At 44.2% G+C, this 17,568-nt stretch overlaps 1 long non-coding RNA gene across 1 annotated transcript; it reads right to left on the bottom strand.

Moving 5' to 3' along the window:
* Positions 1–4,730: 4,730 nt before the first annotated feature.
* On the bottom strand, positions 4,731–17,332 carry LOC144341503 (uncharacterized). Its single transcript, XR_013418465.1, has 3 exons — positions 17,095–17,332; positions 8,195–8,321; positions 4,731–7,519 (listed from the first exon to the last, which is right to left on the bottom strand). It is a non-coding gene; the product is annotated as an uncharacterized LOC144341503 (long non-coding RNA).
* Positions 17,333–17,568: the final 236 nt, after the last annotated feature.

Raw genomic sequence — 17,568 nt, forward strand, 5'->3', positions numbered from 1 at the left:
TCCCAACTTGGATATTGGGCATAGTGTCACAGGGGGGTGTACGCATTCTTCGATATTGGGAGTAATATCATCCTCTCCCCTCAGGATCATAGGCAAAATATTGAAGGGGTTTTACAACTCGTGCGATATGGGCAGCAATATCATCCTCTCCCCACCTAGATGTTAGGAACTATATTACAGGCGGTTGTACACTTCTTGCGATATTGGGAGTCATATCATCCTCTCCCACTCAGGATATAAGGAACAAGATGACCGAAGGGATGGACACCCACTGTGATAGTTTCAATAATGTCATCCTCTACCCCTTGGCTATTAGGAATAACATCATAGAGGGGTGTTCACTTTCTTCGATATTGGGAGTAATATCATTCTCTCTCAGCTGGATATCAGGAATAAGTCTATTAATTATTAATATTAATACATATAGTAAAAATTAATAGCAATCATTGATATTAATAATCACAATAAAGATAGTATAAATTAATACTGGTAAAAAATGTTAACGATTAGTATAACAATTAATCATAATATCATTATTAACAATAAAATAATGATATTAGCAATTAATGTTACTTAAATCAATACTAAGCAATGTTGGTAATAAAATAATTAATATTAAGAACTAATAATATTGTTAAATGACATTAATATTACTAATTATTTTCAAGTGTGCATAATCATATATTTAAAATGAGTATCCATAATTAATAATGGTATCCTATTAATTAATAGTACCATTGATAATTATTGAAATCGACATAGATGTTTAGTAATTAATCATATTATTACTCCTAATACCGCAGGGGCTGTACACCTACCTGGGATGTTGTTCCTAATATCCAGGGACGGAGAGCATGATTTTAGTTTTAATATCGCAGTAGGTGTGCACTCACCCTGTGCCACTGATGCTAATATCTAGGTGGTAGAGTATGACATGACTCACAACATAGCAATGAATGGAAAGCCACCCGGTGATATTGCTCTTAATATTCACAGAAGAAGCATATGATATTACTCCCAATATCGCAGGGAGGGTACAGCTCTTCTGTGATATGTTTCCTAGTATCCAGAGGGGGAGAGGATGATAATAATTCCAGTATCACAGGCTGTGTTCACCCGCCCTGTGATATTGTTATTAATATCCTGGAAGGGAGAGGATGATATGACTCCCCATAGGGCAGGAGGCGTACACACAGCCTGGGATATTGTTTCTAATATCCATGGAGAGGAGAGGCTGATATTACTTCCAATATGGCAGGGGGTGTACATCCACCCTGTGATATTCTTCTTAATATTCCAAGGCCGAGAGATTGATATTACTCCCAGTATCGCAGACACTGTACACCCCCATGTGATACTCTTCCTGATATCTGGAAGGGGAGAAGATGGCATTCATCACCATATCGCAGGAGGTGAACACCCACTCTGTGATATCTTTCCTAATATGCAGGGGGAGAGAGGATAATATTATTCCCAATATTGTAGAAGATGTACACATGTCCCTCCATGATATTGTCCTTAATAATCCAAGGCACAGAAGATGATGTTACTTCCAATATCACAGAAAGTGTACACCCCCCAGTGATGTTGTTCCCATGATCCAGGAGGGAAGAGGATGATATTACATTCAATATCACAGGGGGTGTACACGCCCCCGGAGATACTGTTCCTAATTTCCACCCGGGAGAAGATGATACTACTCCCAATATCACAGGGATTAAAAACATGGGGGTGTACAGTGTCTGTGATACTAGGAGTAATATCAACCTCTCGGCCTTGGAATATAAAGAAGAATATCCCAGGGTGGATGTACACCCCCTGCCATGTTGGGAGTAATATCCTCTCCCTTCCAAGACATTAATAACAATGTCACAGGGCCGGTGAACACAGCCTGTGACACTGGAATTATTATCATCCTCTCCCCCTCTGGATATTAGGAATCATAACACAGAAGAGCTCTACCCTCCCTGTGATATTGGGATTAATATCATATGCACCTTCCGTGAATTTTAGAAACTATATCACTGGGTAGCTACCTATTAATTGCTATATTGGGAGACATGTCATACTCTACTACACTGGATATTAGGATCTGTGTCACAGGATGAGTGTACACTTTTTGTGATATGAAAACTAAAACCATCCTCTCCCTCCCTGGATATTAGGAACGACATCACAGGTAGCTGTACACACACTGCAGAATTAGGAATAATAATATGATTAATTATTACACATCAATGACTGATTTTAACAATTATCGATGACACTAATATTTAATAGGATACCATTATTAATTATGGATAATTATTTTAAATATATTTTTATGCATGCTTAAAATTAATTATTAATATTCATGTCATTTAGCAATGCTAGTCATAATATTAATCATTATTTTATTACCAACATCACTTAGTATTGACTTAAGTAACATTAATTGCTGATATGATTATTTAATTACTAATAGTGATATTGCTATTATTAATACTAATCGTTAACATTTTTAACCAGTATTAATTTTTATTATCTTTATTGTGACTATTATTATCGATGATTACTATTAATTTATATTATATTTAATAATAATAATAAACAACAGACTTGTTCCTGATATTAAGCTGGGGGAGGACGATGTCAGGTGGTGAAGCTTCGTGCAGGTTCCCCATGACAGGGGGAATAGCGACGGAATCCAAATGCTGGTCCTTACTTGGGAAGCCTAGAAGGCCACTGGGAGGATGGGAAGATTGGCACATGAGGGAAGGTGCAGAGGTGGAAAGGGCACAAGAGTTCCGTTTATTTACCACAAAACAGAGAACAGGACTGGGCCAGAGACTGGATTCTTCCTGTCTCCTGGGGAAAACTGGGTGCATGGCCTGAACTTTTTCTCTTCTGTAGGCAACAAGACCCGCAGAGGAAGGCTCTCTTCCAGGCCTTTTCTGGGAAACCTCAGAAAAAAAATGGAGTTTTAGAGAGATAACAGATAAACCTCCGGAGATAACAGTGACAACTACTGTGCTGTGACTTCACACATAACTCCTAATGTCTTGAACATACTTATTTTTCGGAGAAGCCGTTGTCAAATCGAAAAGAATCCATGGAATCTTGGATTTATCTGAGTCTAACCACTAGAGAAATGCAAATAAAAACTACAATGAGATACTTCTCACATCCGTCAGAATGGTGATTATTAGAACAACTCTTTCTTCCCATTTTCTTTACTCATCCGTGACTGAACCATGAGGCACCATAGATGTACACCTCATCAGGAGGGTGTAGGGGACAGTGGCAAGGGGAGCAGCAGCACAAGAAACAGACAAGGCCACTACTTCTGCCTACATAATAACTATTGTCTTGGAGTGTACAATAATTAATAATGTTCACATGGCTGCCCTGAGCATACAGAGATGGTGACCAGAGTAGATGCAGGGACTACAGAGATACAGCCTGATCCTTGCTAATTAGGACTTAAGTGTCGGCTTATGTGCTGCCCTTTTGTGCATTAATAAGCCAGGGCCTCAAAACTGCCTGCTAAGCACAGGCCAAATGTCATGCGGGGGTGCAAGTAAATATTCATGTGTAGGAGATGAGAGCAGTTTAGTGTGGGAGAAGATGACAACACCTGAAGACCACAAAACGTTGTGTAGACCAAAGGGAAGGCCCATCGTCAGCTCACGGTTCTGACTCAGGCGGCTGCTAATGTGTTACGGAACCGTCAGCCGACAGCAGGTAGGTCAAGTTGAGCAGGTGTCCTTCATGAGGGTTGGTCCATTCCACTTGTGTTGCCAATTGTTTCAATAGCGTCTCATGCAGCCCACTGGTAAGGAAGGAATGAGCACCCTACGTTTACTGGCACCGTGAAACACATAACATCTATTACTAAACAGATAAGCCAGACATCAGTTATTAATTACATATAGGAGGATGGTGTAAGCTCCCACAGGCCCAAACAGGGATTAATTTAGGAGCAGAGAGTGGTATAGCATTAAAAAGGTGAGGATGTTCCTTTTTTTTTTTTTTTTTTTTTTTTTTTTGAGACAGAATCTCGCTCTGTCACCCTTCCTGGAGTGCAGTGGTGTGATTTTGGCTCACTGCAGGCTCCATCTCCCGGGTTCACACCATTCTCCTGCCTCAGCCTCTCTAGAAGCTGGGACTACTGGCACCCACCACCACGCGTGGCTAATTTTTTGTATTTTTAGTAGAGATGGGGTTTCACGGTGTTAGCCAGGATGGTCTCGATCTCCCGACCTCATGATTCACCGGCCTCGGCCACCCTAAGTGCTGGGATTACAGGCGTGATCCACTGCACCCGGCCCAGGATGTTCCTTTCTTCCTACAGGAGTATGTGATTGGTTTGTCTATTGGCTGGTAGGGAACTGAATCATGTGACACTGAGTGGTAAGACTGTAATACTCTAAAATACAATATATAAGCTGTCATATCATAATGGTGCAATACTATCTACTACAATAAGAAAGGCATCGATGAAAAGCCCAACGCTATCATACGTGACTGAGAGATTGAATGCTTCCTCCCTCAGATTAGTTACAACATATTGTCCTATCACAGTCCTCTCTCTTTCATTCAAAGTGAATGATCCAAATAATAGACAGAAATAATAAAGAATAAAGGCAACAAATGCAAAGAACTCACGAGATGATACTCTATGGTAAAATTTATGTACTTAGGAATTAATACCAACTCATTATTAGCAAAAAATAAACATCTTTATATCAAGAGTAGTTTTTCCTTTAATAAAGAAAGGTGGAATGTGTATAATGAACAAGGGATAATCAAAATTTGCCAAATGAGGCTGGTAAGACAATCCCAACAATTCACAATCATTATTCACTGGTCAGTTAATCACAGGACAATACATACAAATGAAACTTACTGACCGCGTGCAGTGGCTCATGTCTGTAATCCCAGCACGTTGGGAGGCTGAGGTGGGCAAATCATGAGGCCAGGAGTTCAAGACCAGCCTAGCCAACATGGCGAAACCTGTCTCTACTAAAAATACAAAGAATTAGCTGGACGTAGTGGTGGGCACCTGTAGTCCCAGCTACACGGGAGGCTCAGGCAGGAGAATCACTTAAACCCAGGAGGCGGAGGTTGCAGTGAGCCGAGATTGCACCACTGCACTCCAGCCTGGGCAACAGAGTGAGATTCCATCTCAAAAAAAAAATAATAATAATGAAATAAAAAAAATTAAACTTACCTACATTTTAGAAAAACATTAAAATTCAACCATGAATCCAGCACATTATCAAATGAATAGACAAAAATTCTACCAACAAACTTAGTATCATTATCTATGAAACTCAAGTACTACTGCTTAAAGAGCATTTACAGAACTCTCACCTCAAGGTTTCCCTGCAAAACAAGGTGAAATGCATACTCAAGACTCTTTAAGAATGAGCCACTGATAAAAACAATATACTTGTAACTTGTGTAACATTTCATACATTTTTTTCAAGCACTGCACCATAATTAATTGGCATCAGGCTTTTCAAATTAGAAAAGCTTCACTTACAGAACTTCTTTCCTGTGGGAATTTTAACATGACTTTTCAAATAAATGTTAAAACTGAAAATATTTTTGCAGTTTCTAAACTATTAGAGTTTTAATCCTGTGTACGTTCTTGTATTTACAAGGTCCAGGGAGCTACAGTGTGCATTTTCATATGTCCTTGAGTGGGTATGAGAGCAATGAAACATTCCCACATTCTGGACATTCATAGGGTTTTTCTCAGGAATGAGCTGATGTCTTCAAATGGAACTAACACAACTGAAGGCCTTACTACAAATTTAGATTCAAAAGGCTTTTCTCCACTCTGAGTCCTCCCAAATCTTCAAAAACAGGAAAATCTGAAGGCTTGACCACATTTCCTAACATTCTTATGGTTTCTATGCAGTGTGAGCCTTTTCATGTTTATGAGGGAATGGGAAAGAGTAAATGTTTTACCACATTTCTTACATTCAAGGGGCTTTATTTATTTGTTTGTTTATTTTCTTTAATTTTGAGAGGGAGTCTCACTCTGTCACCAGGCTGGAGTGTAGTGGCACAATCTCGGCTCACTGCAACTTCCACGTCCTGGGTTCAAGCGATTCTCCTGCCTCAGTCTCCTGAGTAGCTAGGATTACAACCATATGCTACCACACCCAGCTAATTTTTGTATTTTTAGTAGAGACGAAGTTTCACCATGTTGGCCAGGATGGTCTCGATCTCCTGACTTTGTGATCCGCATGCACAGGGCTTTCCCCCAATCCCCCGTGGCTTTTTATGTCCTTGAAAAAGAACTAAGACAACTGAAATGTGCCACCATGCCCAGTTAATTATTTTCTTTCTTTTTTTTTTTTTTTTTTGAGATGGAGTCTCGCTCTGTCGCCCAGGCTGGCATGCAGTGGGGCTATCTCAGCTCACTGCAAGCTCCGCCTCCCAGGTTCACACCCTTCTCCTGCCTCAGCCTCCCGAGTAGCTGGCGTAAGCCAACGTGCCCGGCATTATTTTATTTTTCTAGAGACAGGGTTTCACCATGTTGCCCAGGTTGTTTCACATTGTTTTAATCCGGGCTAGTTATGAACTCCTGGGCTCAAGCAATACACACACTTTTGCCTCCCAAAGTGCTGGGATTATAGGCTGAGTCACTACACCCAGCCTCTATATCATGACTTCTTTCATGGTGAGTAAGGTGACTGGAACGAGTGTAGCCTTTACCGCATCTCTTACATTCATAGGGTTTTTCTCCAGTATGAATTCTTTCGTGGAGGTGAAGGGAACTGAGACGACTGAAGGCTTGGTCACATTGTTTACATTCATAGGGTTTCTCTCCAGTATGGTTACAAAGGGAACTCAAAGGACTAAAGACTTTGCCACAATGTTTACATTCATAGGGTTTCTCTCCAGTATGAATGCTTCCATGACAACGAAGGGAAGTGGAACAGCCAAAGGCTTTATCACATTTGGTACCTTTATAGGGTCTTTCTCCAGTGTGAGTCCTTTCACGCGTCTTAAAATAACAAGAAAATCTGAATGTTTTCCCACATTCCTTACATTCCTAGGATTTCTCTCCAGTGTGAGTTCGTTCATGTATTACACAACAACTGGAAACAGTGAACGCTTCACCACATTCTTTACATTTACAGGGTTTGTCTCCTGTGTGAGTTCTCTGATGTCTTTCAAATGAATTGAGAAAATAAAACGCTTTCTCACATATCGTACATTTATAACTGGATTTCCACTGTGCATTATCATGTGTCTTCTAACACCTGGAACAGAAACGAAGAATTTCCCACATTGTTCACATTTATATTGCTTCTCTCCATATGGTTTGTATCCTGAGTGAGCTAGGATGTGCCTATTAAGGAGGGAATGATATATAAAGACTTTTCCACAAACACTGCATTCACGTTGTTTTAATCCAGTAGAAACGTTCTCATTCAGATCAAGATTTGGAATTTGGCTGACAACTTGTCCATACTGTCTACCTTTTTTGCTTTCACACAGTCTCTGTAACACATGATTTCTGTAAAAAAAAAAATGACAAGCACATTATTATTGGTTGGTTTAATAACTTTCTACTTATTAATAGGTCTTGGACTTACACTGCTACCAATACCAAGGAAAATGCATTATTATTATTTTTTTTGGCCATGATTGAATTATTTGAAAGTAAATGGGTTACCACTGAAAACACAGCTACCACCTACGTGACTATGACGAAATTAGTAACATTCATATACACAATTTTGTAGTGCTATTTTCAAGTAAACTGTTTTCCAAACACTGACTGCTACACTGAAGTACGTTACATTTGGGTGAAATTTTTCTAAAACAAAATAAATTTCAAGTGACTCTTATTTGTTTTGATTACTTGTTTTTAAGTTCATATGACTTGCTAAGATTCCTTCAAAGGACTTTATTTCCTCTTCTCAGTGCAAGTTATCTTATATCTTTCCCAGGTTTTTCAAAGTGATCTTCAATATTCTGGTCTTTCCATTAGTTTCCTAAAATGCAGACCCACAAAATTATCACGAATTATTAAAAACTATAGAAACGTTACTAGATTTATGTTCATTGTACACAGTGCCCATGCCTGATTTCTTCACCAAATCATTCCCTTGCCACATTCCAAATCACAAATAGCACTGATGATAGGGAAATACTTCTGTAATTAAGTGAAATGTGTTGTCATTCTTACCTACAGAAGCCAGGTTCCTGCAGGTTTCCTGCATCACTTCTCTCTAGAGATTCTTCTGAGAAGAATTTAAGAAAGCCCATTCCTCCTGGGTAAAGTTTACAGCCACATCCTCAAAAGCCATGGAGTCCTAGAACATTCCACACATGTGGATAGAAGGACGGGTGAGACTGACAGCACTGGGAATTTATACTCAATCCATAAGCTCTTTACATGATTCTAAAATTTTCAAGCATTTCTTCTATGACGTGATTGTCACAACTCTTACTCTGTTCACACATACTCCCTCCCACACAGCAGTATTAATGCTGGAATTGAACTATTCAAAAAGGTAACAGCAAAGTAGAAACACCCATCTCATTAGAGAATCCAGGGAGTAAGATGTGCTGCTAGGAGTTACCTTTTAACTTCACTTTGTACATTTCTAGTATCTGTCATAATAAAGTCCTACCTGATGTGCATAAGGGAGTTAATATTATCAGTCCTGAGACTACTGATTCTTAAAAACACCTGCTGGCAAAGTTCCATCTTTGTATTAGTAACTTACATTTTGAAAGGGATTCCACCAACCCAAGTAATAAGAATGACCCACTGCATCTAAATGGCTTATGCAATATATTTGCCAAAACTTTTTCTGCTGAAGGTCTATTATTTTGTGTCACTGCAGTGGTGCTTAGGGAACCAGACACCAAAACACAGTCTGAACACTAAGTGTTCAATGAGTTTCCCTGGTAGACAATATTTTACATGTGCTGTCACTTGTTAACTGGGGAGTTGAGCCCATTCCATGTGATTACACCAAGACAGAGTATGCTTATTAAATTTAATTGAGTAATAAATAAAACCAATAATTGGTATTTAACAACATTAATACAACAATTTTTAAAATTTCTATTGCACAATGTCAAGGCAGAAAGGAATAAGAGGAAATATGACACATGGTTTTTAAAATGACATTAATGTCACCACTTCCAGATGCTATTCCTATGAAATCACATAAATTCCCAAATCAGGTTGTTTTAGGCAAGAAAAACTACTTTTTCATACGTAGTAAAAATGACAAATATCTAATGCTTTTTTGTCACTTAAAAAAAGAGTGATAGCTTGTCTGACATACTTCTAAGATTTTCAAATGAAAATACTCAGGACAGCACAGTATTAGCAGAGAGATGAGCAAGCAGACCAAGGGGAAGAAAAGTCTTAATGACCCAGCATTAATATGGAAAGTTGATGAATGATAGACTAGGCACTGTAGAATAGAAAAAGAAATCACATGCACTTTAAAATATGAGGCAAACCAGGCTGGCATCTACTTGGGAAAATGCATTGCATTCTTCTCTATTCCATGAACCATAATCAACTTATTATATATTCAAATATGAAAGACAAAACCAGAACACTTTCAGAAGTCACAGGAAGATTTTTTTTTTTTACGAAGGATTAGGCAGAATTTCTTTTGTGTAAGAAAACAGTGATAAAGGAACAGACAAACTCAAACATGTTAAAATTTAGGGACTAAAAAGAAAATAGAGTGGGCCAGGCGTGGTGGCTCAGGCCTGTAATCCCAGCACCTTGGGAGGCTGAGACGGGTGATCACCTGAGGTCCGGAGGTTGAGACCAGCCTGGCCAACATGGCAAAACCCCGCCTTTTTGCTGGTGTTTGTTTTTTGAGATGAAGTCTTCCATTGTCGTTTGGGCTGGGGTGCAGTGGCAAGATCTTGGCTCACTGCAAACTTCACCTCCCTGGTTCAAGCAATTCTCTTGCCTCAGCCTCCCGAGTAGCTGGGATTACAGGTGCCTGCCACCAGGCTCAGCTAATTTTTTTGTATTTGTGGTAGAGACAGTTTTTCACCGTGTTGGCCAGGCAGCTCTGGAACTCCTGACCTTGTGATCCACCCACCTTGGCCTCCCAAAGTGCTGGGATTACAGGAATGAGCCACCGTGCCAGGCCTAAAACCCCGTGTTTACTAAAAATACAAAAATTAGCTGGGTGTGGTGGTGGGCCTATAATCCCAGTAACTCTGAGGCTGACACAGGAGAATCACTTGAACCCGGGAGGCAGAGGTTGCAGTAAGCAGAGATGGCGCCACTGCACTCCAGCCGGGCTACAGAGCAAGACAGTGTCTCCGAAAAAACAAACAAACAAACGAAAACCCCAGATATCCAGATAAAGGATGCAGATGTGTCCACTTTCATAAATTCTTCACCATGCTACAAGAGGGGAACTGACATTTTGGTGAATCTTTGTAAATCATCAATTTATCTATCACACTTTTATTTCACCAGTAGCATTGACAAAGCTAAGTCCTACAATTCCGTTTGAAATTACCCTTAAAAAGAACAGACCTTTAAAACCTACTACACTCACTCTGAGGAAGAAATAAATATGAATTTTTAGCAAATAAAATGCATCATTTTAGCTTGCCTCTTTGGAAATAGTATTTTTATCTTTCAAGCTGTACTGACAAAATGTATCTTACAGTCAATGAAAAACTGAAACTCAAATAAGCGGACAAGCCTTTTCAAGATAACAAACTCAGGGAGAGGCAGTGCTGACCCCAACACAGACCTTTCTAAGTGTCACGGCATTCCATTCTATCCCTCGGGACACCCATCCTGTTCAGTAAAGCACTCAGTCACCACCTAGGAGGCACTGGCACTGCTCTTTGTCCTCCTGTGTGCCTTAAAAGCATCTTCATATTCAGGTTCTTGCACATCCTCTCTGGGGTGGGTTTTCCTTGTTCTTTGGGACAGTTTTTCTCTCTTCACAAGTCTGAGACAATCTAGAGAGCTGAAATCATTTCTGCCTTTTCCTCTCAATATCAGTATTCCATTGGCAGACCGTCAATGTGTCTCCGAGGAATAAAAGCTCCGGCTGGAGGAACAGCTTTAATGACCTAGCTTTAATGACATTACGTTGTATTGTCCATTCATTTTAATGTCCTAAAATTTTAATAACCCTAAGGGGTCACCATTTTAGATGAAACTATACCAGGAGATTCCTCTAAGGCCAAGAGCATCCAGCTGCTCTCCTGAGAGACACTACCCCCTACCTCAGGCTGTCCTTGGGGATGAGATGATCCCGGGGCTGATACTCACTAGACCCTCCAATAGACATGGCCACAATGCGTATCCTGGGTCATCCCCAGACAGTTCTAAAATGCCAGGACTAGGAAAAGACAGGAGGGTGGCTGAGGACACAACACCCTGTAGAGTTTTCACGGGGGGACCTCAACCTAAAGACATTTTGGTAATATGTACACTTAGGAAAGATGAAAAGAAGAGAGGCACAAAGATTTTTTTTACAGTAGAGTGTTAGATGATTTATTCTCTGCTTTCCTCTCATGTAAAATGTTTGGAAACAGAAAAATAGTTTGGCCACGGTGGCTCACGCCTGTATTCCCAGAGCTTTAGGTGGCTGAGGTGGGCGATCAGTTAAGATCAGGAGTTCGAAACCAACCTAACCAACATGGCAAAACCGTGTCTCTACTAAAAATACAAAAATTAGCTGGACGTGGTGGTGGGCGCTTATAAGCCCAGCTACTTGGGAGGCTGAAGCAGGAGAATCGCTTGAACTTGGGAGTCAGAGGTTGTAGTGAACTGAGACTGTGCCATTGCACTCCAGCCTGGCGACAGGGCGAGACTCCGTCTCAACAACAACAACAACAACAACAAAATTATAAATATATATAAAATATACATTTAAAATTATTACATGTAGATAGTATTTGAAGTCATGGGACTGACTGTAGATAGAAACAAGAGAAGGCAAGGAAAGTTTTCATATTTATATTTGTATATATTATATAAAATTAATATACATAATTATAATATATAAATATATCATATAGGCTGTGCACAGTGGCTTACACCTGTAATCCCAGCAATTTGGGAGGCTGAGGTGGCAGATCACCTGAGGTCAGGAGTTCGAGACTAGACTGACCAACTTGGAGAAATCCCATCTCTACTATAGATACAAAAATTAGCCAGGCGTGGTGGTGCGTGCCTGTAATCCCAGCTACTCAGGAGATTGAAGCAGGAAAATCACTTGAACCCAAGAGGTGGAGGTTGCGGTGAGCCCAGATTGTGTCATTGCACTCCAGCCTGGGTGACAAGGGTTAAACTCCATCTCAAAATAAATAAATAAATAAAACAAGAAATAGATATTTATGTCAAAATATATAATTATAATACATAAATGTGTATATATATACATTTATTATAAATTTATTAATATATGAAATATATTTATTTCTGAGACAGGGTCTGGCTCTGTCACCCAGGCTGGAGTGCAGTGACACTATCATAGCTCATTGGAGCCTTGAACAGATGGCTCAAGCGATCCTCCCACCTCAGCCTCCTGAGTGGCTAGGATTGCATGCACACACCACCATGCCTAGCTAATTTTAAAATTTTTTGTAGAGACAGGGTCTTCCTTTTTTGCCTAAGCTGGTCTTGAACTCCTGGGCTCAAGTGATCTCCCTGCTTCAGGCTTCCCATGTGTTAGACGTGGGCCACTGCATCTGGTCTAATGCATTTTTTAATTTGCAAGTTTATATTATTTAATATTTTGAAGTACCGAATGTGTTGAACAACCAACTTGCAGAATTCCCGAACAATGGACGGTCAGCTGTCATGTCCTGGTTCAAATTGTCCCAGCACACCAAGGCTAGAAACCTTTCGGCCAACTTCCACTTATGTCTCCCGGGGCAGGACAATGTCACTTGGCCAATCCCCACTAAGAGGGACTCTGGAAAGGCAAGAAACTATTCTGTTCTCTCTAATGGAATGTGACCAGAGAGAAGGCAGTTGGGAGGGCCAGCAGGGCCCTCCAACCAGCAGCGTCCACCATCGACTAACTGCCCTAGAGCTACACCGTGCTGGGCATTTGGGGCACTGTTATCAGCAAGAGTTTCCATTTTTCTTCTCATGGGACCTTCATGCTAGTGGCAAGAGACAATTCTTTTTTTTTTTTGAGACAGTTTTGTTCTTGTCACTCAGGCTGTAGTGCAATGGTGTAATCTCGGCTCACTGCAACCTCTGCCTCCTGGATTCAAGCAATTCTCCTGCCTCAGCCTTCTGAGTAGCTGGGATTACAGGATTGCACCACCACATCTAGCTAATTTTTGTATTTTTAGTAGAGATGGGGATTCACCATGTTGGCCAGGCTGGTCTGGAAATCCTGAGCCACTGCACCCAGTCAAAAGGGAGATTTTAAATCAATAAGTATAATTGTGATGAATGCCAGAAAGAAGAATGTGTGTGATGGGGAGGGGACCTAAGTTATTGTCTCATATTTTACCACTTTCATAGGCAATAACTAAACACTTAGAAGCTTAAAACAACACACACCTTTAAGCCAATTTTGGCAAGCTAGGAGTTGAGCTCATTTTAGCGGGTCCTGTGCTTGGGATCTCACGCTAAGCAGCTGGGCTGCATCCTCATCTGAGGCTCCACCAGGGCAGAATCCATTTCCAGGTCCGCCGAGGTTACTGGCATAATTCATTTCCTCGGACCCGCTTGGCAAGGACCCAGTTTTTTGCTTCCTTGCCTACAGGGCCCCTCCGAAGGTCCTTTCTCAGCACAGCATCTCCCTCCTGTAGCGCCTGCAGGCGGAACCTTTCTCTCTAGTGTGCGAAGGTGATGCACTGTGACAATGACATCCCATTGCTTTTGCCAGGCTCTATGGGTTAGAAGCCAGTCACCGGTTTTGCTCGTACCCAAGGTCAGGAAGACTATGCAACGGCATAGGTCATTGGGGGGGTCAGTCACTTTAGGGTGTGGCTGCCACCACTGAACTTGGTGAGACTTTAAGGGTTGGTAGGAGCTGGCCAGGTACAGGGGTGAGGGTGTGTCAGGCAGGGGTGAGGGCATGGAGGGGGATGCAGAGGCCTGCACCCTGGAATGTCCTTTCACTCCCTGAGGTTTTGTTCTCCTGATCCCTGAGTACATCCCAGAACACGGTGGGGCCCTAGCAGGGGAGAGGTAGGGAAGCATGTGTTGTTCATCCAGGGACCTTGTTAGGCAAATCAGATTAGGGGCCAGGCTTTCAGTGGTGGGTGTGAGCGTGGGAGTGATGAGTGTGCAGGTGTGTGTGCGAAGAGCGATGGGGATGGGGTCAGCCCCAGCCACCATGAAGACCTTAACTGTGCATCCACCCATCCCAGCAGCCTTCCTGAGTGAGTGCCTTCAGGGCGCAGGTCCTGTTTTACACATGGAAGTGAATCAGAGTGGGACACTGCCTTGCCTTAGAGAGGTCACACTTCTTCTCCTTCTTCTTCTTCTCCTCCTTCTTCTTTTTTAAAATTTGTGACAGAGTCCCGCTCTGTTGCCCAGGCTGGAGTGCTGTGGTGTGACCTTGGCTCACTGCAACCTCTGCCTCCCAGGTTCAAGCAATTTTCCTGCCTCAGCCTCCTGGGTAGGGTAGCTGGGATGATAGGCATACATTACCATGCCTGGCTAATTGTTGTATTTTAGTTTCACCATATTGGCCCGGCTGGTCCCAGTCTCCTGGCCTCAAGCGATCTGCCCACATCAGCCTCCCAAAGTGCTGTGACTACAGGCATAAGCCACCACACCGGGCGAGAGGTCACACTTCATGCCAAGTGGGTGGCAGCCACTCAGACAGCACCCCAGCTGGCACTGGGAGTGAGGCGTGCTCAGTGTCCTAGGAAGGCAGAGGGCTGCATGAGAGGTTCCAGGAGGAAGGACTGGAGGAGGATTTGAGATTTTCACCTGAGCAGCTGGGTGGATGGAGGGGCTGTTCACTGAGAATCACAAGAATGTGGATGAGCAGGTTAGGGCACTAATAAAGCACTCTGTTTGGCCCGCGGAAAATTTGAGATGTTTCCCTGTGTCCAGCTGGGCCTTTGGGAAAGGTCAGGGCTGGGCATCTGACTGGGATGGATGTCTCTGGCAGGCAGCAGAGCATGTGGATGGTTTGTGAAGCCTGGAAAGGCATGAGATTTCTTGTGGCAGTGCCCACTGCAAATGGAAGGGCATTTGGCCTGAGTCCAGACATATACAAGTTGGGCAGAGAAGGGGGTGGGTCCCCAGGACCCACCGAGGAGCAGCTATGGAAGTACAGGGAAACCAAGGGTGTGGGGTCACATGGAGCAGGAAACTCAAATAAGATGAGGAAAGACGTTTTAAAGACGATCAGGGCTGGGACAGTGGTTCATGCCTGCAATCCCAATACTTTGGGAGGCTGAGACGAGAGGATAGCTTGAGGCCAGGAGTTTGAGACCAGCCTGGGCAACATAGGGAGACCTCATTTCTATAAATAAATAAATAAATACCATTGGTACTTGGCATTTCAGGCGGGGAACAGCAAACACATGAAAGTTCTGAGGTAGGAAAGGGAAGTGATTAGCGCTTGCTCCTGGTTCCTTTATCAGACCTTAAAGAGATGCAGAGACATTTCAGGTACTCCTTGGCCGAGCTCCTTCAGGGAAGGCCTAAGTTCGTTTTTACTTCCCCTCTATTAATTTTTTTTTTTTTTTTTTTTTTTTTTTTGGAGACAGAGTCTCATTCTGTCGCCCAGGCTGGAGCGCATGCAGTGGCACCATCTCAGCTCACTGCAACCTCCACCTCCCGGGCTCAAACGATTCTCCTGCCTCAGTCTTCCCAGTAACTGGGACCATAGGGACGCGTCACCACGATCGGCTAAGTTTTTTTATTTTTAGCAGAGATGGGGTTTCATCTTGTTGGCCAGGCTGGTTTCGAACTCCTGGCCTCAAGTGATCCACCTGCCTCCGTCCCACAAACTGCTGGGATTACAGGAGCGAGCCACCGCGCCTGGCCCTACTTCACTCCTAACGCCCACCATACGTGCTTCCAAATGTTTGCTGAATGACAAGGTGAACGAGTGAATGGGACTACGTGACTTCGGGCAGCAGGCAATCCTATTCCTTGAACCTCAGTTTCCTTTTTTGTAAAGCAAGCCTGTCTCTCGCTCTCTGCCCTAAAAGCCTGAGTTCTGGGCTTGAGATGAGCGCGTCCTGTAGGGCAGACTGCAGGTGGACGTTGAGCTGGGTCTTCTAGGAGGCCAGGATCCGGCCAGCTCTTGGGTCCGGTCCTCCCGCGGGACACCGCACGCCCAGTCCCAGCGCCGCCCCGCCCAACCTGCCTTTGTTCCCCCAGGCCCCGCCCTCTCCGCGCAGCTCGCTCCCCATTGCCCGGCGGGCGGGCCCTGGGCGCCCGGCTCCGCTGGGGGCGGGGCTGCGGGCGGCGGGCTGGGCCGTGTGCACCTGCGCGGTGTGTTTCCCGGCCGCAACCCCGCGCCAGCTGCAGCTCCTTGATCCGAGCCGGATCCTGAGCGGGGAACACGGGCTGAAGCGGCGGCGGCGGCCCCGCCCCGGGGCTCCATTGTTGAGGCTGCCGCGGCTCTGTCGGCTGCTCAGCTGCGCTCCAGTCGGCCCAGGCGCCGCGGCGAGGAGCGAGCGCTGCGAGGCGGCAGCCTGAGGTGAGAGGGCGCGACGGGCGACGGGGTCTCCGGACCGGGCGTGGGTCTCTGCCCCGCGCCTGGCGGCTCCGAGCTGGGCTCCGCAGGGTCTGAGGTTGGGATCCGGGGTCCTTGCTCCAGGGCTTTGTCTCGGCCTTGGGCGGCACCGGGGGCTTAGCGCCTGCTGCGGTACCTCGTGGGCCCGCGGGGTGTCCTGGTCGCCCTGCGGGTGAGGGCCGGTCCCTACTGCTCCCCGGCTCCCCGCGTCTGCCGCGGAGGGGACTGCATGGACCCAGGCGCTGGCTTCTGCCCGGTTCCCCGCAGCGTGGCTGGTCCCCGCGTGCAGCAGAGGGGGCCCTGCGAGGGCCCACTCGTGGGGCGGGGTCCGGGCCACCGCGAGAGGGAGACTCCGCCGCCCTCCTCGCCCTCCCTCGCAGCGAGACTGCTTCCCTAGACTCACCGAGGGGACTGCGCGGACCTTCGGACGAGGGAGTCCGTGACTCTGCGTGGGGGCTCTTTCCCGGCCCCGCATGAGGGCTTCCTGAGTGTTTTGTCACCTATATAGGTGGCTGCGTGGACCCGCGCGCGTGGGTAAATGCGAGGTCCTTTTTCAATACCGTGAATCCAAGTATTCGTGCTATTTTAAATCTGCAATTCTTTGACTCTCCAGAGGGTTTTTAGATTAATTTTTTTCTATTACTTCCTAGCGTTTGTTGCATAGTTCAGAGTACTTGATTAAAACTTAACAGGTCTGCCTGGTACGGTGGCTCACGCCTGTAATCCGAGGACTTTGGGAGGTCTAGGCAGGCGGATCACTTGAGGTCAGGAGTTGGAGACCAACCTGGCCAACATGGTGAAACCCTGTCTCTACTAAAAATACAAAAATTAGTTGGGTGTGGTGGTGGGCGCCTGTAATCGCAGCTCCTCAGGAGGC

The sequence above is a fragment of the Macaca mulatta genome, chromosome 6, assembly GCF_049350105.2.
Source record: "Macaca mulatta isolate MMU2019108-1 chromosome 6, T2T-MMU8v2.0, whole genome shotgun sequence".
Taxonomy (NCBI): domain Eukaryota; kingdom Metazoa; phylum Chordata; class Mammalia; order Primates; family Cercopithecidae; genus Macaca; species Macaca mulatta.